A 22,676-nucleotide genomic window follows, 5' to 3' on the forward strand; every position below is an offset into this window, starting at 1 on the left:
GGGGGTTTACGTTTTTTCCAGGAAAATAACACTATTGTCTCGGCTTGACGGGGAGGGCTCCCCCTTGCGCACGCCAATGTTTGTTTACATGCAACAAAAGGGTGGTTAATTACACATATTGCGGGAAAGATAACCTAATTTTACCTATTATTTTACTTATCTTTGTATAATTTATTGGTTTTTCAAAAAGGGGGAGGTCTGTATGGGTTCCAGGGGCGGGAAAGTGTTTGTTCATTAATGAATTTACTGCTTCGTTTTATTCTCCGGGAGAGGTCATGGAGCCCCCCCGGAAAGAGCACTCGATGCTCTAAGGCATGCATCTTCAACGTGTTGCTCGCGAGCACCACGGTGCTCCCTGAAGTACCTAGAGTGCTCACGAGCGCTTGATCAACACTCCAATTAAACACTTTATATATAAATTGCATTCAAAGATCGAAATTATCCTAATTTCATGTATTCGTATCTCAAACTTGCCGTAAGGGTGCTCTTCTTTTGATGATGGGTGCAGGCTTTCTTTCAAACCGAGCACAACTCAGGTCCATCACCATCTATGTGCGATTTACTACCTAGTGAGCTGTGCCGGAAGTGTAACTGTGTGTGTGCACCTAACAGTCTTTTGAGTGTGTATGTAGTGTATTCAGTGCTGCCATCTATATTTCAGATTTGAGTGATGTTTTATGATTTAATTACATTTGTACTATTTGTGTAAGTCTGTTGCTCTTTGTGGCGAGACTTCTTAACGGTGAGATCGGCTCGCATTCGTGCCTTGAAGTTGGGAACCACAGAAAACCAACTTCAGCCGACCACCACTGTGATGACGGTGGGGTTCGAACCCGGCACCTCACGACGCGAGTCCGTCACTATGACCACCACAGCGGCTGATGGGTACAGGCAGTGCTCGCGACTGGAAAAGGTTGAAGACGCCTGCTCTAAGGGCTCCAGAGCACTGGACTACGACATATAGCCGAGCGTTCTTGGCTCCCTAGTTGTTTGATCTAGAGATTTTCATGGGAATGTAGGGCGACAACTACCACGTCATTGTTAAGACGTTGCTAAATACAGTGGTTAAGAAAGCCATTGTTAAGTACGGGAGACCATTGTTGACAGATGGCTTTCCAATAATTTTTGATACTACCTACGGCCGTAACTAGAGGGGGCGGGAGGGGAACTACCGCGGTTGGCAGAATTTAAAGGGTGGCGGTTTTATGTGGGAACAAAGAACACAATTACAAAATTATCGAATTTGAAAGTTGTAGGGGCGGCAAAAACCTAGTTACGACCCTGATGCTGCTACCTGTCGAGTTTTATAGCCGACTCCTATTTAATTTCATATTGGTTTGGATATGTATGCTAGTGTTCTCTGAAACCCATTGAGCTGCCACAGAGAGCCGGCACCGTAAAGTTCGACAGAACACTTACTTACCGTAGGCCTATAGGCCATGGGTGAAATCTTCTGTTTGAATCAGTGTGGATATAACCAAAATTTCGGACAAATATTTGAACAATTTTTATCTCATGTGATTTTAATTATTTTTAAGTCTGACTAAGGACCACCTGTCCCATCCTTGTGGGCCTCTTCTGGCCTACTCATCTCATAGAATTATAACTATACTTAAATTTTCAAGTCTTACTGAGGACTACCTCTAGTCGTTGAACCATAGGTTTTACGCTGATATAAGCTAAACTTGAACTAGTGGTTCTCAAACTTTTGTCACAAACGGCTCTCTTGCTTCAGTCAATATTTTTCCGCGTCCTCCGTTTCCCCCAGAATAGTCTAACAAAGAACCGCTTGAAAGACCGAACAGACCCACATCGATATCGCCAGCTTGCCGCGACGCACACTTTGAGAACCGTTGGGCCAAATGTTAAAGAATGTATGTATGTATTTGGAGATGTGTGTTACGCTACGAGCCGTAAATCTGGTGATTATGAATAAATGCCGTACATTTAGTAAATTTTGTTGATGTATAACGAGAATTTATCACATTTACCGGTGATTATGTATAATCGCCCAGCTGGTATCGATAAATTTGACAAATCGTCGATGAATTATTGAAATTCACCGGCAGTTGTGCATAAACTTCAGTCTAGGAAAGAGGTCTTGAACGCATGGCCAGCGGGGCCACGAATGACCCCCACATGGGCGGGGCTGATAGGGCTCTAAGCCTGGGGCTGAGGACAATTCTCATCATTTTTTGGCTTTTTTACGCTATAAATTAACTATAGAAGGACCCGTGAAAAGTCTGATCGGGGAAGCCCGCAAAAGATCTCAGCCTGGGGGGGGGGGGCTCTGCTCTAGGATGTGGGGAGGGCATGGGGCTACGTATAGCCCTTGAGGCCTTTTGCGACGAAAACGCTTAAGGTATCCGACTACGTTCGAGAGCACTTTTCTATAAAATGGTTGAGAAGTGAACTTTGATAACATTTTTTGATTGAAAGTGTCTTGAAATGATGGAAACAGTAACAAATTTAGGTCTCCCTATGTTATTTTCTATGAAAAATTCATTTTTATGTCAAATTTTAGGCAAAATTCACATAATATTCGAAACATGATTGCAAAAAATTTTTTGAATGAAATGTTTTGTGATTTTCACAGTGCATTTAGCTAGTGATATTACAGGTTATGAACCAAAATCTAAAGTATTGTGTGATATGCTCATAAGTTACACTCAAATACGTTAATGTACATGTGAATTTTTCGAAATTTCATCCAATATTTCGTCTATAAAACACAGTAATTCAAAAAGTATATGTGATAGACCTTAGATTTTGGTTCATAACCTCAACAATATATAATACAATATCATATTAAAATTTCGTAATGATACAGTGAGTTGATTTTCAGAAATCATGTCACAAACTCAAGTAAAATGTCAAAAATATCATTTTCTGTAAAACGCGTTTAAAGTTTTCATTCTTAAATTACTTGAGGTAGGGGAATGTTTGAAGTACTAAAATCCACCACTTTTGTACATCACACCTTGTTTCATTTCAGCGGTACGATTTTTATTCTTTCGAGCACCTCGAAGTTTTTTTCTAGCCATTTTCGTGGAAGGCAGTGAATGTCGTTTGGACTCTCTGATACGTTCAAAGTCAAAATCAATGAATTTTTCTGCTGTAAAAGAGCATTTGCTTATATTCAACTTATCCATAACTTGGCAAAGTCCTCTAAAACCATCATTGAATTTAATTACAGCAACATATGCTCCTAACTGAAGGGTTTGTAACTCAACAAACACATTTTTTGGTATTATCATCCAAATGACGTTATTGAAACTCTCATTTGCATTTTGAGTTAAGCCATGTAAGCATTTACTCAATAGTTTTTTACTACAAAGTTTCAAATATGTAGGCTTTATAATATTTACAATGTTCTCTGGAAGACCATTTCCACTTTGCGTGAACTTTTTTCCTAAAGAAAGAGCCTTTTGGTACTTGCACCAGCTTTTTGGGCCTTTCGGACACTGTCCATGCATCGGCTTCTTTCTGGATGAACAGCAGTGAGCGAATGCTGCAATAGTTGCACTTTGCATCTTTTGAAAATTTCCTGCATTACTTCTGATGGCGATGCCATAATAGTTCTGCAATTTATTTATGAAATCATCTGTGAGTTTGCCTTTTCCACCGAGACCTTTTGTGGTGGCCTTCAGTTTACGTAAATGAGAACCAACTCTTTTCTGTATGTGACCAATACATTCAAACTTTTCTACTGAATTTTGACCATAAATATGCTTTACATTTTCGTAAGCTTTTGAGTCACCATCTCCAAAGTACTGATTGTAGTGCAATCCCCTGAGATGTTCAGAACGCTCGAATATTCTATACGTCCCAACTACTTCCATGTTGCCAGATGATCCTTTATGATTTGAACAAATATGCTCATGTTTTCTAGAGTTAGGATTCTTACAAATTCTGCAAAACTGTGACATGATTTCCACGTCCAAAATTTTACCAGTTTTGACAGATATAACGCTTACTATCCCATTCAATGACGAATAGCCCCGCCGCTGCCACGTTCCATCAACAGACACACCACAATCTTTGACATCATTTGTCGTCGCTGTTTCGCAATGACTTATCTCTGCTGCTGCATTCTTCATGGAATTAATGGCCACTTTTGTTACTGCATTGCAGAATCTTTTTCTCTTGATATCTGAATGCTCGTTTTGAAAGGAACGAAGGTAAATTCAATGTGGAACATAAAACCTTTGCTGCTGACAAGCCTTTTCCAATTAGTCTGAGACCGTATATAAAGCGTGTATTTATCTCATTATTTTTGTTTTGCTTTGGTGTGCTTGAAAAACCTTTTGAAAATTGGCAGGTTTTACAGGAAATAGAAAAATTTGAGTTGAGACCAAACCTGGAATCTTCTATAAGAGACAGATTATTGGACAAGCATGTTGGACACAATAGCACAGAAATGACCGATAGCAACACTTCAATGTCAATAATTCTAAACCCTTGCAACTTTTCAGCATTCACATTTTTTGGAAATTCACAAACATTTTTAAGTTTTGAAGCACTAGCAGTTTCCACTCCGGTTTCCAAAGGCACACTTGGAGAAGTTTTTTTTCTTGCTGTTGACGAGCTCGAGCTGTACTGATTTCCAGCAAATTTACGCTTTAGAACACGAGTTCTGGCTCTTGCCATCGCCAAAAAACACGAATAAAGCTTTTAAATAATATAAATAAATTAAAAAAACGTGAAAAATGTAAGATATTGCTATAAAGAATGAGCAGATTCCCGTATAATGTGGTCACGAAAAATGTAAACAAAGATGTAAACAACCAGTTCAAGTTGGTAAAGTGTTGCCAGCTGCTAAAAAATATTTGTAGTGAAATATTTATTCTCTTCAGAAGAATAAAATAAATAACTCTAAAATTAATTTTGCTGGTTTTGATCAAAATAGACTGAAAACAATAGGTAAAACTCTGGATTTATAGCACTTCCGGTCCTTTAAATACCCACTTCCGGTTGTTAAAAGGACACACATCACTACACAAAAGTGGGCGTAACTCCAGTTCTAAGCGTCATATAAACAAAACAAGACCTGTTTTGAAATCGCAAAGAATGGGACTTTCATAAAAGACTTGAAAAGAAAAATCGATATTTTCTTCAAAAATGACGTTTTCAACGTAGTCGGATACCTTAAATAGTTACTGAATTATTGAAAAGAATAATTTTTTAGAATTTATGAGAGAAATGATTTAATAATTATTGAATGAGGTATTATTCCGGAATAGGTGGAAAAAAATTATTTCGTATTCCGTGAAAATTGATAATTAGTGAAAAGTATTGCTGGAATAATTGAAAAAAATATTTTCAGGAAAATGAAAATATTTCTACGAAATTGTTGAAATAAATACAGTAATACAAGATTCATTGAAAGACTGGTTATTTGTGGAGATGAAGATTACAAGGAAGTTTGCAAGGAAGATATACGTTTTCCTTGTGTAATCTTCATCTCTACAAATAACCAGTCTTTCCATGAATCTTGTATTAACAAGTGGAGGGGACATTTCTACATATTAAATACCGTAAAACGTCCCTTTTGCGGACACGGGCGGGACTAAAAATTCGTTGACCGTTATTGAGGGGTTTAAAATGCATACTTTTATTGAACAAGGGGAAATTATTATTTGGCCGTATTAGAGGGGTGACCGCATCACAGGGGGTGTCCGTTAAGAAAGGTTTATCTGCATTTTCAAAATGAATGAAGATTTTTATATTTAATGAAAAAAATTTAGGAAATGACTTGAATTTTCATATTTAATGAAAAAATTTAAATTTAGGAAATGACTTAAATTTTCATATTTAATGAAAAAATTTAAATTTAGGAAATGACTTAAATTTTCATATTTAATGAAAAAAATAATTTTAAAATTAATGAAGCTTTACATATTTAATAAAAAAAATGATTTTCAGAATTGAGAAATAATTTCATAATTATTGAAAAAATATTTCTAGAATTATTAATGACAAATATTTCTATAATTTTTAATGAAAAATATTTCTATAATTTTTAATGAAAAATATTTCTATAATTTTTAATGAAAAATATTTCTATAATTTTTAATGAAAAATATTTCTATAATTTTTAATGAGAAATATTTCTATAATTTTCAATGAGAAATATTTCTAGAATTATTAATGAGAAATATTTCTATAATTTTTAATGAAAAATATTTCTATAATTTTTAATGAAAAATATTTCTATAATTTTTAATGAAAAATATTTCTATAATTTTTAATGAAAAATATTTCTATAATTTTCAATGAAAAATACTTCCAGAATCAATGAAAGATAATTTCAGAATTAATAAATATTCATATTTAATTGAAATCTATTTTCGGAATCACATGAAAATTCATACTTAAATTATTACCTAAATTATTCTTTCATTAAATATGAGAATCTTCTTCAATTAGAAGAAGATTGTCATATTTAATGAAAGAATAATTTTAAAATTAAGAGAAACTGAGAGATCGAGAAACAATTTCCTCACAATTAGTGAAAATAAATATTTAATGAAAGAATAGCCTAAAGAGAATAAATAAAATTCTACAGGCCGCTCCGTTTGACTTGAGCCCTGGGCCCCCTTTGGGCCCTCCTGTTGAAACGCTATTTTGTGAGTGTAGATACCGTAGTATGACTTGTGGGTCCTGGGACTTCATGGATTTTTTTTGCCAGTAATGTCTACCCGAGGAAGATGTAAAAACTGCCTAACTGCGATAAAGCTTGGGCCGTGCTAGGTTTGGAATTGTTAGCACTAATGTTGGTTCTTGAAGAGGTTTCAAAGGGGTCCTTGAGTTTGGATGAAAAAAAAAATTAACTTATTGTTTTTACATTATTATGTGCTGAACATTATTCTGAGAATGGGGTCCGTGACCTTCATCTTACTGTCAACGTGGGAGGTGGGGGGTTTCCTGGCCTTGGTACAAAGGGTCCGTGAAACACAAAAGTTTAAGAATCCTTGTTTTAGGCCAACTATAGAGATCAATAGCAGTATTTCGAACACCTCTAATTCGAAAAAAGCGTCTCGTGAGCAAGGCCGTTCTGAAAACATCATTAGATCTCACAGGCAAAACAATTTTTCTAAGGCCCCCCCCCCCCATACCTGTCTCGAAATGCGCCTGCCCACAATTTACGTGCTTACTATCGAAAATTTCACCCAGATCTAATTTTCGTGAGGTGCCCTATGCAACAGATAGGGCCCTCCGAGTGGCCATTGCGTTAAGACGGCACTTCTCGTCAGTCAAGATCAGTGTTTCTCAATGTGGGTGACGTCGCCCACTCCGCACCCCCGAAGCACTGAAATAGATCGGGGAGGGTGTGTTACTAGCTACGGGTACAACATTGGATTATATGTGTTTACTTCATGTGCTAGGTTCTTTGGTGGGCCCCTAGGCCAGATATTTTATAAGCCCCTCCATAGTAAATTTATAGCGTCAAAAAACAAAAAATGCTAAGAATGGCTCCTTAAGACGAGGGGTGCTAGGAATTCAATTATTTTTTAGAAGGAGATCGATAAAACAGAAAAGTTTAAGAAACTGTGACCGGATGTCTTCCATTGAATATAATTAGTTAGGCCGTAGGTAATAGGCCTACTGAATATCGAGTTTGAACTCCACTCGTACAGATAAATATTACGAATATTGTAACATTGTTTTTTACATTATTTCGCACTGAATATTATTCTGGGAAGGAGGTCTGTGTGGCCTTCATTTTCATGGCACAGACGGTCCATAGCCTTCATCCCATCAGCATCATTTGGGGAAACGAAAAATTTAAGAGCTCCTGTGTTAGAAAGATAATGAAGGTGTCCATGCCGGCCTTTAGAAAGGCCGGTGAATAATGAATCGAGTTTGTAGACGAATTTAAATAGCAAGTCTGATTTGCAACGTTGATTCTACTCTGTAAAGCAAATTTAAACAGCTAGTCTAATAGTTGTAAGAGAGTCTAGTTTGAGAGTTTAAGTTGGAAAAACAAATTTAATTAATATAGTTTTTGAATATGAGTTTTAATAGCTAGTTTAGCTAGCAAGACGAATTGAAATAGCTAGATTGCAAATAGCGATAGTTTGTGAGATGAATTCGGATAATGAGCCTAGTTAGCATATAATGAGTCTACATTTTGCGAAGCAAATTTATAATTCGAATCTAATTCACAAGTAGTGATTATACTTAGGAAGAGACTAATTTAAATAGTGAGTCCAGTTTGTAGGACGAATTTGAGGATGTCTAATTTTTAAGATGAATTTGAATTCAGTGGATCCCGCCTATAACGTTTTCCTGTTCGGTATACGACTTATTTTCGTGGTCTCCCAACTTTTCCTAACACCCATCGAGATTTCCCGTTTGAAGCATTTTCCTGTTTACACACGTTATAAGCGGAATGAACTGTAATGTCAAGTTAGCAAGACGAATTAGAATAATGTCTTGTTTTTAAAACGAATTTTGTAAGATGAATTTGAATAAAATCTAGTTCGTAAGACAAATTGATAATTTTTAGTTTGCAAGATGAATTCAAACAATGTCTAGTTTGCAAGATGAATTCAAACAATGTCTAGTTTGCAAGACGAATTCAAACAATGTCTGGTTTACAAGACGAATTCAAACAATGCCTAGTTTGCGAGACGAATTCAAACAATGTCTAGTTTGCAAGACGAATTCAAACAATGTCTAGTTTGCAAGACAAATTCAAACAATGTCTAGTTTGCAAGACGAATTCAAACAATGTCTAGTTTGCAAGACGAATTCAAACAATGTCTAGTTTGCAAGACGAATTCAAACAATGTCTGGTTTTTGCAAGACGAATTTCGCAAATAATGGGTCTACTTTGCAAGTAGAATCTAAATTACGAGTCTAGTTCGCAAATAGCGATTCTGATTTGAAACAAGTTCAAAAATCGAATCTAGTGCAGAGGAAGAATTTAAATTATCGATTTCGTTTTGCAAGAATTAATTGTAAATAAGGCCGGGATTACACTATAAAAGTTTTCTAAAAGTTCTTTTATAAAATTTGAAAAATTCAACCAGTAAGATTATGGGTTGCATTTGCTCGAATGTAACCTATGAGCTTTATATTGGCTGAATTTTTCAAGTTTTATAAAAGGGATATTATCAAAGTTTTATAGTGTAATCCCAGCCTAAAAAACGAATAGGCCTATAGTTTTCTCCATAGCAGTTTTTCTTAATTTTTTTTACCCATGGCCCTCTTCGGACCATATTTTTCTTCATATGTATCCCCCGGTCTTATCCTCTAGCTCCCTCCCTATCAAGGAGCGAGACCTGCTTACTTAGGCCGTGATTACACTATAAAAGTTTTATCAAGGTTCTTTTATAAAACTCAAAAAAATGTAACCAGTAAACTGATCAGTTGCATTTACTCAAACGTAACCGATCAACTTATTGGTTGTATTTTTTAAGTTTTGTAAAAGATATTTTACAAAACTTTGACTCTAAAGAACGTGTTCTGGGTTTGTGTGTGGGGGGGGGGGGAGTTCTATCCATTGCTATCTTACCACCATGCGCCCTCGGGCAAAATATTTTCTGACCCTTTACTTTGGTTGGAAGCCAAAGCTTACGTATTTGCTTACTCTCACAAATGATGGTAGGCTACTAGATCTCATCATGTAGAACCCACTATTGACATCAGGATCAGGACCATACCTAGATGGGTCCTAGTTCTATGCAAAGCCATTTTAGTAGCATCAGGTGGATCATCTACTTGGCTGGGAATTGCCTGTATACATACTTATGAATACAGGCATACATATACATATACTTATGAATACAGGCATACATATACATATACTTATGAATACATATATTAGAATGTAGATACTTATTCTCAAAAAAAAAAAAATCGTATCAAATCTCAATATCGAGGCAGTGCTGTCTTGAAGCGTGGGTCCACCCGGGCCGTGCCCGGAAGCCTCAAGAGAAAAGGGGCCTCACAAAAATTAGATCCGGTAAAAATTTTCAAGAATTTATCAGGTAGGGCTTCAGAAAAACCACTTGGCCCGTGGGCCCATGATGCTCTTATGCTCTTAAATAACGAGTCTATATAATAAGTTTCCTAAACCTTTTGCTTCATCGCCCCTTTTCCAATCCTTCATTCAAATTTCGAATTTTCCCCCTCCCAATTCAAGAGAGCCAACCCATCGTATCCTTTACTAAACCCATAGCTTCTGATGCTCCCCCCACCCTGAACTATTCCATCGCTCCCAGGGGACTGATATTGCCCTGTTTGCAGGGCCGTCTTAAGAGCATCACGGTCCCCCGGGCCAAGTGATTTTTCTGAGCCCCTATCAGGCAAATTCTCGAAAATTTCAACCACATTTCATTTTTGTGAGGTCCTTTCGTCTCCTGAGGTCCCCGGGCAGTGCCCGGGTGGGCCTATGCGTTAAGACGACACTGCCTGTTTGGAAAACAGTAGGTCTAGAAGGAATTGGGCAAGGATTTTGATACACGGAATATGGTCTGATCGAGTTTGGAGGGCGAGCCCAAAATTTGAAATATACGTAAATGATTTCAAAACTTGAAAATTCATAACTAATTTAATGAGTAATTTCAGAATCAACGGTAATTCACGTGGAAACTTTCGTGAAAATTGGTGAATTATGTAAATTCAGAATTACCAAATATTCGATTTACTAAAATGAATCATTTTAGAATTATTGAGAAAAGTAATTTCAGAACCAATGTGAAAACTCAGAAATAATTAAAATTGAGATTTAGTTTATTTGACAGAAATAGTTTCAGAATTGCTGAAAATTCAGATTTAATGCGGGAAACCATAACCAATGAAAATTCAAGATTCAGTTTCGAGAAACAATTTCATAATGAATGAAAATTCAGATTTAACGCGAGAAATAGTTACAGAATCAAGGAAAATACAGAGATATTTGGCAAATAATTTTGGAATCAATGAAATTTAGTTTCAAATGCGGGAAATGATTTCGGCATGAACGAAAATGCAGATTTAATAAAAAATTTCATAATCAATGAAAATTCAGATTTAATGTGAAAAACAATTTCGGAATCCATTTAATGTGAGAAATAAATTTCGGAATCAATGAAAATTCAGATTTAATGTGAGAAATAAATATCGGTATCAATGAAAATTCAGATTTAATGAGATTAAAGTAAAATTCAGAATAAATTAAACAAAAATTATTGAAAATCAGAATAAAACTGGTGGAAAGAATAACAGAATTAACAAAATTTTTAAATTTTTTGCCCAAAGCCAAAAAAGGTTCCAAAAATGTCTGGAGCCCCCCCGGGAATCAATGCTTTATCCCATAGTTTACCCAAACTTCTTGCTTTCTCACCGCCCCCTTTATCAGAATTGTTTTCTCTCATCCTTCTCCAACTCAAGTGAACCGATAGGGTCGTAAGTTAAATCCATAGCTTCTATCAACCCCCCCCCGGGGGTGATATTGCCCACTTTGGGAAACACTGCTTTATCTTAAGGGTGCTTCTTGCATAACCCGTCCAGGGAATTTGATTTAGGAACATGTCGCGGGCCACTTGAGTTATCTGAACATGTCGCGGGCCACTTGAGTTATCTGAACATGTCGCGGGCCACTTGAGTTATCTGAACATGTGCCTGAAGCTACTTGAGTTATCTGAACATGTGCCTGAAGCCACTTCAGTTATCTGAACATGTGCCTGAAGCCACTTGAGTTATCTGAACATGTGCCTGAAGCCACTCAGGTGATCTCAAAATGTGCCGTTCAGGTGATCTCAAAATGTACCATCGTCCACCTCAAAAAACTGGAATTATGCTGCGAGTCATTCAGGTGACCTAAAAGTGTACCGCGGACCACTTGAGTGATATAGAAATGTGACCCGAGCAATTTAAGTGACCTGATCTGGAGATGAGCCGCGGGTCGTTAAAGTAATTTGGAAATGTGTTCGGGGTCTCTCAAATGATCTGCAAATTTGACGCGTAATCTGGAAATGTGCCACTTAAGTGATTTGATCATCTTTCGCAGGCCACTTGAGTGGTTTGGTTACTTGTCACGGGTCACATCTGTGGGCCATGGGTTAGCGTTTCATCCTATCAAGTCAATATTAACAACCTTTACATGACGCATCCATAATCCCAATACAGTTCCACAAAAAAAGATTAAAATTTTATACATTTCAAAATTAATTTTCTGTAAATTTTTTCTTTCATGGCTTGAGATGGCCACATACTTGTGAAAGCCCGTTGTCGCTCCCATTGAAAATGTCACCGTGTGGCCAACTGTCGTAGCCCCCAACCAATATTGCCCATGGGGGAACCCTACTAAGGAGAGAGAGAATTGAAATGTCTCACCATGTGTGTCGGGGAATCCGATTGGCACAAATCGGTAGAAGGGAACCCCTTAATTATTAAATTGCGTGCTCGATACCCGTTTGTGTGATGATTATATAGCCGTCATTTTGCTAAAAAAAAAAAAAATGGCATTGCTATTTTTGTTCTTTTCGCCGTGCATGCGATACATTAAGATGTAGGCTACGCGCATCTCCCCACCGCCCCGCGACGGGCGCCATCGATAAAAAGGAGAAACTGGGCGTCGACCGTGTCGTGGGCGTATCCGAATCTCCGCCCCTGGATCAGCTTATTGGGTCGAATGACACGGTATTTATCGGAACCGTTTCCCGCCAAAATGCTTTGGATGGTATGAGATTTGTTTTTGAATGTTAAATTCGCGTAGCCGTTGCAGGGCCCCCTGGGGCAAGATTTTCCACAGGCACCCCCTTTTTATTCATTTTATAAAAAGATAGGAAGGTTCCGATCCGGATTCCAGGACCAAAAAGTGGAGGATTTCGGGGTTTTTTAAATGTTTCTCTTATAACCCGTGGGTCGGGCCCACATCCGGAAGCCGGGCCCCTAGGCCGAGATCTTTAACAGCCCTTTCCATGATGAATGGAAAAGTACAAAATTAATAAGATTCACGCTGGGCCCCCAGGATTGGAGCCTTGCCTTGGGGGGGGGGACCATAGGCACGTTCGGCATTACCTAGAGCAGTGTTTCTCAACCGCCGGGCCGCGGCCCAGTACCGGGCCCTGACCTCATTCAAACCGGGCCGCGAGTGATTAGCGTTTCATTTTTCCTTATTAATTTCCCGATGGTCATGTATTTGACTGGGCCTTCGACTCACAATACTGAATGAAACCGGGCCGCGGGCTCGAAAAGGTTGAGAACCACTGACCTAGAGGTCCCAAATCATCATTGATCAATTGACCATCCAGTAATTATGCAATTATTCTTTCATTGATTATGCAATTATTCTTTCATTGATTATGCAATTATTCTTTCATTGATTATGCAATTATTCTTTCATTGATTATGCAATTATTCTTTCATTGATTATGCAATTATTCTTTCATTGATTATGCAATTATTCTTTCATTGATTGTGAAATAATTTCTATCAGAAATTACGAAATTATTTCTTACATTTATTCTAGAATTATTTCTTACATTTATTCCAGAATTATTTCTTACATTTATTCTAGAATTCTTCATCTATTCTTGAATTATTTCTCGCATTTATTGTAGAATTATTTTTTGCATTTACTGTAGAATTATTTTTTGCATTTACTGTAGAATTATTTTTTGCATTTACTGTAGAATTATTTTTTGCATTTACTGTAGAATTATTTTTTGCATTTACTGTAGAATTATTTTTTGCATTTACTGTAGAATTATTTTTTGCATTTACTGTAGAATTATTTTTTGCATTTACTGTAGAATTATTTTTTGCATTTACTGTAGAATTATCTCTTCCATTAATTGTAGAATTATCTCTTCCATTAATTGTAGAATTATCTCTTCCATTAATTGTAGAATTATTTCTTCCATTAATTGTAGAATTATCTCTTCCATTAATTGTAGAATTATTTCTTCCATTAATTGTAGAATTATTTCTTTCATTAATTTCAAAATTATTTCTTCCATGAATTTTAGAGAGTTATATCTTCCATTTATTCTAAAATTATTTCTTTCAGAAATTCTGGAATTAATCGTTTTTAAATGTTTTCAACCATTTTCTGAAAATGATCGACGGGCCACGACAAAAAGCCCCCCGAGGGCCAAATGTGGCCCACGGGCCATTTGTTGAAGACTCCTGGCTCAAAAGGGAGTCGTTGTTACCCTTCCGATTGCCACAAAGAAAGATTGAAACTTGGATGTGCGCATGAATTACAATATAATGTCATTCTCATTCTTCTCTCAAACGAGAGAAACGAAACATGATCGGAATTTTTTACATCGACTCACATCGGAAACCCCTTCGCGATAACAGAAACAGACAAATGAAAAAGAAATGGCGACACATTTGAAAGTCACGACAGTTAGAGAAAAAGACACAATCTGAAATTGCAAAATTATGCTAAACACTTCTGGGCTACTGGCGACATGTTTCTACTATGATGCGTACGTACTACTGTAGTACGCATGACGGGACACGAGTTTCGTGTGCGGTTGTCCGTGGAAAAGCTATTAGTTATTGCATATTGTATAACTCATATTATATACACACTATCAGGATTATGTGTGTGTGTAAACACATTGATAGTCTCATCATCCCATTTCGTTATTATTATTATTATCATTATTATTTCTTGTTTTATGTGAGATAATTGATCTGATCGGCGTCTTTTATTGTTCTTGTTTTTCCATCCATTTCCCGTTTCGATAACACCGAGATGACAAACATTGAAATTCTGCGCCCATCATAATCCCGATTCTTATCTGTATTTTTTATCTGAAAGGGCCCTTCGTGAGAGAGTTTCCGAAGCCTTTGGTTGGATTTGATTTCTTGCAATGGATTGTAATACTTAGTCCACATTCAGGGATTGTCTTGTACAGGGATCTTCAACCTTTTTCCGATCTGCGGAGCGGTGGAAATCGGAGAAATAATTTGCGCACCAGCAAAAAAATGAATAATAAATAGGAGAAAAAGCAGACAGAAATGATTCACGGACCGACAAGAAATGAATGGGAGAAATAATTCCAGATCGACAAAAAAATAAGTGAATAGGAGAAAATATATATAAAAAAATTTGCGGACCGGCAAAAAATATAATAGAAATGCGCGAGGATTAGCAAAAAATAAACTCAAGAAAAAAATACAGCGGTAGAGTAATAATTTGCGGGCCGGCAAAAGATAACTAAGAATATAAAAAACTGAGTAGAAATAATTTTCTGAGACCGACAAAGTAAGTAAATAGGAGAGAAAATAAATAGAAAAGGAGAAATAATTTGTGGACCAAGGGAAAAATAAACATAATATAGTAGTAATAATTTGTGGACCGGCAAAAAATAAATGGGAGGAATAATGTGCGGACCGGCAAAAAAAAAAAAAAAAAAAAAGGAGAAAAATAAAAAACAGTAGTAGTTAAGTAATTTGTTGACTTGCAAAATATAAATGAGAGAAATAATTTCCAGACTGGCAAAAAATAAATGAATAGGAGCAAAAAATGAATGAATAGGAGCAAAAAATGAATAGAAATAATTTGAGTACCCGCAAAAAAATAAATAAAATAAGTAAAGAAATAGTTGAAACATTTGCAGACCAGTAAAAAATAAACAGGAGAGAAAAAATATATATAGTGGCAGTAATAATTTGCGGACTGGCAAAAAATAAACAAGTAGAATGAACAAAAATTTGTGTAGAAATGACACGTTTGTGTAGAATTTTACGAAATGACAAAAAATAAATAAATAGGAGAAAAAAATACATAGAAAAAAAATTTGCGGACAGGCAAGAGAAATAAAAAGGAAAAATTATTTCCAGACCGGCAAAAAAAAAAGCGAGAAATAATTTCCAGACTGGAGAAAAGTAAATAAATAAGAAAAACAAATAAATAAATAGAAATAATTTGAGGACGGCAAAAAATAAACAGGAAAAAACGAAACAAAAACAGTAGTAATAGTAATAATTTGTGAACCGGCAAAAAATAAATAAATAAGAGGAAAAATAATAACAGTCAAGGAAACAGTTATTTTCCGGATATTATGCTGAGGTGAGCTCGGAAAGAAAAGTCATCACGTCTCCGCCGGGACTCGAACCCAGTCCCTCTTGCATACTGGGCAAGCATGCTACCATCTACACCCCTGGAGACACAATAATCTACCTTCCTAATTTCACGCACGTGCGTGTAGAGGGCCTGGGTTCGAGTCCCGGCGGAGACGTGATGACTTTTCTTTCCGAGCTCACCTCAGCATAATATCCGGAAAATAACTGTTTCCTTGACTGTTATTATTTTTCCTCTTATTTATTTATTTTTTGCCGGTTCACAAATTATTACTATTACTACTGTTTTTGTTTCGTTTTTTCCTGTTTATTTTTTGCCGTCCTCAAATTATTTCTATTTATTTTTTTCTCTTATTTATTTACTTTTCTCCAGTCTGGAAATTATTTCTCGCTTTTTTTTTGCCGGTCTGGAAATAATTTTTCCTTTTTATTTCTCTTGCCGGTCCGCAAATTTTTTTCTATATATTTTTTTCTCCTATTTATTTATTTTTTGTCACTTCGTAAATTATTTCTACAGATTTTTGTTCCTTCTACTTATTTATTTTTTGCCAGTCCGCAAATTATTACTGCCACTATATATGTATTTTCTCTTCCTGTTTATTTTTTACTGGTCTGCAAATGTTTCAACTATTTATTTACTTATTTTACAGTTTTTGCAGTGAGATAGTTTGCGGAGACCGGGAAAAAATAGATGTAGTAATAATTTGTGAACGGGAGAAAAATAAATGCATAGGAAATAATTTTTAGGCTGGCCAAAAAAAAGCAAATAAACATAATTTGCGGAGCGGCAAAAAACAAAAAAAGTGGGAGAAATATAATTTGCGGACGGAATAAAATAAATACGTATGAGAAAAAATAAATACAGTAGTAATAATAATTTGCGGACCGGCAAGAAATAAACAAGAGAAATAATTTCCACACCGGCGAAAAATAAATAAATAGGAGAAAAAAAATTTGTAGAAATAATTTACGAAGTGACAAAAAATAAATAAATAGGAGAAAAAAATTTGCGGACCGGCAAGAGAAATAAAAAGGAAAAATTATCTCCAGACCGGCAAAAAAAAAAAAGCGTGAAATAATTTCCAGACTGGAGAAAAGTAAATAAATAAGAGAAAAAAAATAAATAGAAATAATTTGAGGACGGCAAAAAATAAACAGGAAAAAACAAAACAAAAACAGCAGTCAAGGTAACAGTTATTTTCCGGATATTATGCTGAGGTGAGCTCGGAAAGAAAAATCATCACGTCTCCGCCGGGACTCAAACCCAGGCCCTCGTGCATACCGGGCAAGCATGCTACCATCTACACCACTGAAGACACATGAATCTGCCTTAGGAAGGAACTGAGTTTATATATATCAGAACTGGCAAAATCTATTTGGGAACGTTATAAGTCCAGTGCTTGGGTCTACGGGAATTCTTCCATTGCCAAGTTTGATCAACTAATGTGAAAATGATAGCAGTGCCGAGTCATTTTGCAGTTGAACTCGCATGTTGGTCTGCCTTAGGAAGGCAGATTCATGTGTCTCCAGTGGTGTAGATGGTAGCATGCTTGCCCGGTATGCAAGAGGGCCTGGGTTCGAGTACCGGCGGAGACGTGATGACTTTTCTTTCTGAGCTCACCGCAGCATAATATCTGGAAAATAACTGTTTCCTTGATATCTCTGGCTGAGAAAAAAGCCATCTATATCTCTAAAAACAATAGTAATAATTTGTGAACCGGCAAAAAATAAATAAATAAGAGGAAAAATAATAACAGTTTTCGCAGTGAGATAGTTTGTGGAGACCGGCAAAAAATAGATGTAGTAATAATTTGTGAACGGGAGAAAAATAAACACATCGGAAATAATTTTTAGGCTGACCAAAAAAAAGCAAATAAACATAATTTGCGGAGCGGCAAAAACTAAGAAAAGTGGGAGAAATAATTTTTGAGGACGGACTAAAATAAATACGTATGAGAAAAAATAAATACAGTAGTAATAATAATTTGCGGACCGGCAAGAAATAAACAGGAGAAATAATTTCCACACCGGTAAAAAATAAATAACCAGGAGAAAAAAATAGAAATAGAGTCGCATCCCGTTATAATGAACTCCAATAGACCGGTGAGATCACTTCACTATAACGACAATTCTTTATAAAGGAATTCCAGGTATTTGCATTGTTCTTATGTAAACTTATCTGGGGGATTAGAAAAGTGTTCGTTAAAACGAGATTTTTTCCGCTATAACGGTATTCGTTAAAACGGGACTCGACTGTAATTTGAGAAAAGGCAAAAAATAAATAAATAGGAGAAAAAATAATAATTGTTGTGTAGTGAGGTAGTTTGTGGACTGGTAAATAATAAATGTAGTGATAATTTGTGAATGTGAAAAAAAGTAAATAAATTGGAGTAATAATTTGCGGAGCGGCAAAAACTAAAAAAAAGTGGGAGAAATAATTTTTGAGGACAGAATGAAATAAATAGAAGAAAAAGTAAATAAATACAGTAGTGGTAATAATTTGCGGACCGGCAAAACATGGGCGGAGATACGGGGGGGGGGGCGCTGGGGGCAGTAAGTGTGACGTGGATCACTGAAATGATCTGGAAACGTGCCGCGGGTAGCTTAAGTGATCTTGCACTGTGGCGCCGGTCGCTTAATTGAAGCGAGAATGTGCTGCGGCCACTTAAGTGATCTGTAAATGTTCTGCGGCCACATAAGTGATCTGTAAATGTGCTCGCGGTCACTTGAGGGATCTGGAAAGATGCCCCGAACACTTAATTGAAGCGAGAGTGTGCCACGGGCCCCATAAATTATCTACTACTACTACTAAACCATACATGTACCTCGTCCATATTCCTCTGCGGAACCTCTAACGAATTGGTACATGTTGGAATGTGCGTGTACGTGCAGTGAAACCCGACGTCAAGTTTCTTTCTGTGTAATGCTTGTTATGTGTAGTGCTGCCATCTGCCACCAGTTTTTTCTACCTATGAGTGAAGTGTAATGATTGAACAATTGTATCGTTGTAGGCCTGTTACTCTCTGTGGCGAGACTTTTCAATGGGGAGATAGGCTCGCACTTGCGCCTGGAAGTTGGGAACCACAGGAAACCAACTTCATCCGACCACCAATGCGGCGACGGTGGGGTTCGAACCCGGATCCTCGCGATGCGAACCGTAAATGATCCGCAAATGAACTCGGTATCACGTACTTTGATGTACAGTAAATGTACAGTTAAAGTTTACTTTGAGGTCACGGGCCACATTGAGCTCGAGGGCCATAGCCCCCCCCCCCCAGCGCCAAAGGTGGAGTAGACTGATCTAATGTATAAATGTATATATGAATTGACATCATCGTCATCGTGCCCCCCCAGCAATAATGACCGTGCTCCCCCCACAGACTTCCAAGTCTATCTCCGCCTATGCGGCAAAAAATAAAAAAATATGTGGAAAATAAATAGTAGGAGTAATTTACTGTGGCCTTATTTGTAGTATTTTTTTTTTTTGCTGGCCTCATAGGTAGAAAAAACTGGTGGCAGATGGCAGCACTACACATAACAAGGATTACACAGAAAGAAACTTCACGTCAGGTTTCACTGCACGTACACGCACATTCCAACATGTACCAATTCGTTAGAGGTTCCGCAGAGGAATATGGACGAGGTACATGCATGGTTTAGTAGTAGTAGTAGATAATTTATGGGGCCCGTGGCACACTCTCGCTTCAATTAAGTGTTCGCGGCATCTTTCCAGATCCCTCAAGTGACCGCGAGCACATTTACAGATCACTTATGTGGCCGCAGAACATTTACAGATCACTTAAGTGGCCGCAGCACATTCTCGCTTCAATTAAGTGACCGGCGCCACAGTGCAAGATCACTTAAGCTACCCGCGGCACGTTTCCAGATCATTTCAGTGATCCACGTCACACTTACTAATCACTTGAGTTGCCTACGGCTCGTTTTCGAACCAATATTTGGAGTGACCCGCATTCTCCAAAAGGTTAAAAACCCTTGCAAGTAGAGCAGGCATCTTCAACCTGTCGCTCCCTGAAGCACCTAGAGTGCTCGATGCTCGTGCCCGATTTTATGCTCGCGAGCACTTATAGGTTCGACGTCCTAATTAAATACCTTGTACAAATTGCATCCAATGATTAAAATAATCCTGATTTCATGCATACGTAATATGTCGAGGGTGCTCTTCTTTTGATGATGGGTACAGGCAGTGCTCGCGATTAGAAAAAGGTTTAAGACCTCTGCTGTAGAGTCTCATAATCGGAGGTGAACGGGATCGAGGCAACCTCGGATTATCCTAGAAAACAATGGGAATCTGCTTTTATTGGGTGAGAGGTCTTAAAATAACGCGTTCGTACTTACTTTTTGCCCTCATCCATTTTGTTCTGAATTCGATACCTAAGTTCCGAGATTCTCGAAATTTTTCTACCCGTGGCTCCCTCATCATCGTTTATTCGTAATTATTATTTATTTATTTCTTTCCAGAATAGTCTAAAAAAGAATCATTTCAAATCACTGAACAGTCACAAAATTACTATACACAAATCATCTTCAACACATGGTTACATTTGGCTTCCGAGCTCTTTGATAACAAGTGTGTAGTAAGTCTATAGCTAGTGACCAGCAGGCTTGACTAAAACGTCAAATATGATCCACGGTGCGTTCAGCGCAATTAAAGACCCCTGCACTACACTGCCTCCTCGCGACGCTTTTGACCGAGATTAGCGACGCACACTTTGAGAACCACTGGCTTACTTCATTAAAAATGCAGCAGAGTCTCGATAGTTCGAGATTCCGTAGCATCATCCGAGCTGCTAAAATTTGTCAAAATTCCTCTTCTCAGAACATTATTCTTTCCCTTTTTGAACGCGTTTTGTTTCATTTTTCCTACGAATGCCGGTAATTTCAATTCGAAGAGGACGTTTTTGCCAGGGACCGAAGGGGGTCTTGATTCCCAGGCTGGAGATCTTCGTTTCCCCCCACTCCTAGAGACAGAATTTATCACAGACCCTCTATAGTAATTTCATTATTACCGCCTATAGTAAATTTATAGTGCAAAAAAAAAAAAAAATCATAGCTTCATATCGGGTCTCCCCTGGCAGGATCCCCTGTCAGGCCTACTTACAAAGAGGACATGGGTCTTGGAAGCCCAAATTCAGTGAATTAAGCCAGTTAATCAAGACCTAAAAAACTAAGGATAAGTACGAATAACGTAGGTCCAAAGAGAAAAAAAGAACAATTCAACCCAATATGAATGTTATTATTTTTTTTACACTATAGGAAAAGGCCTGTGGAAAATTCTGGCATGGGGGGGGGTCCATTGAAGACCCCAACCAAAGAATCAACACGAAGCTTTTTGAGAAGGAGTTTCCGGAAAACAGCTCTCCTCGGATTATCCGGGAACCTCGAACTTTCAAGACCCCACTGTAATCACGACCATTCTATTCATAATTATCGATCTCGATATCTTATTCCGAACGGGAAAACACCCCTTTTTTCCTCGAGAATAATTCTCGTCCGTGTCCCCACCCGATGTATGTCGTCGTAACGATGACGAGAGACGACGACTCCACCAGTTTCCATGGTTCGTGTTGGTCATTTGTCTTCAACGTGTAAAGAACGAACATAGCAACCACCGATTACCAAAGTCCCTCTGTCTACTCCTTCAAGAAAAGTTCCACATCAAATTCCCGATAAATGTAAAGAAATTTTTAGTGCCAAAAGATTCAAAATATCGAAAAAACAGAAATCGTTGAGATTTCGCAAATGTCTCGATAATTCGTTTCCTGAAACAGTCCATTAAGTTTTATTCGATGCGTGAAGATTAAATAAAACATTACCTTTTGTTTTTTTTCCATATATTGGGATAGTCAACAAATAAATCGAATCCATTAGCCCAAATGTTTGTTATTGGTGAGAGAAAAACCAATTGATTCCTAATAGGGTTTTTGTTTTTCGATTACGAAATTTCGTGTGAAATTAAGGTCTTTCTATTCATTTATTTGCTCATTGATTTTTTGGTATTGATCAATAACAAAGGTCTGCGATGAAAAAGCTTTCTTAAAAATAATTATTGTTTTTTTTTTTAAAATGATTTTTTGGTTGCTAATTACTGGTAAAATTATTAAAATACTAGCTATAATACCCGGCGTTGACCGGGGGTTCTTTAATGAGGCTTTTTCGATCACGTGATATCTCCCTCTTTCTTTGAGGGACATGCAAACCGTGTCTAAAGTTAACCAATATGGCGACTTCCTGCGCGTTTCATGAACTAAACAAATTTAGATTTAAAGAAACATGGAAATGAATATAGTCCCCCCCTTTTTTTTTGATGGGCGCTAGGTATTTCGATTCCCTCCCCCTGAACTTCAAGTTATCTATCTCTGCCTGTTTCAGCTTCCAAAAATGCTTAATTATAAAGCTGTGGAATTTTTTCGACGTACTTTTCACGGGCCCATAATTAATTTCAAAATATCCTAACCCACATGGGTTTATGCAGTTGAATATCAAAAGACAATACGGAGACATTAATTTTCATGCTTGAGAAGATGTAAATAAAAAGTTGAAATCAATGTTATTGCATGAATGTCCAACTCAAAAGTAGGTCCGGCTAATTACTTCATGATTAATCTCCTGGACTTCGTATA

At 37.1% G+C, this 22,676-nt stretch overlaps 1 protein-coding gene and 1 pseudogene across 1 annotated transcript in view; one reads left to right on the forward strand and one right to left on the reverse strand.

The window, feature by feature from the left end:
* Nucleotides 1-22,676, forward strand: part of LOC149065024 (uncharacterized) — an 83,473-nt gene that overhangs the window by 2,707 nt on the left and 58,090 nt on the right. The window lies entirely within an intron of this gene.
* Nucleotides 2,511-4,682, reverse strand: LOC149065025 (uncharacterized; annotated as a pseudogene).

Source organism: Pholcus phalangioides, unplaced genomic scaffold (assembly GCF_987345545.1).
Source record: "Pholcus phalangioides strain wild (caught in Gottingen) unplaced genomic scaffold, Ppha-v1.0 ptg000041l_1, whole genome shotgun sequence".
In the NCBI taxonomy this organism is placed as follows: Eukaryota; Metazoa; Arthropoda; class Arachnida; order Araneae; family Pholcidae; genus Pholcus; species Pholcus phalangioides.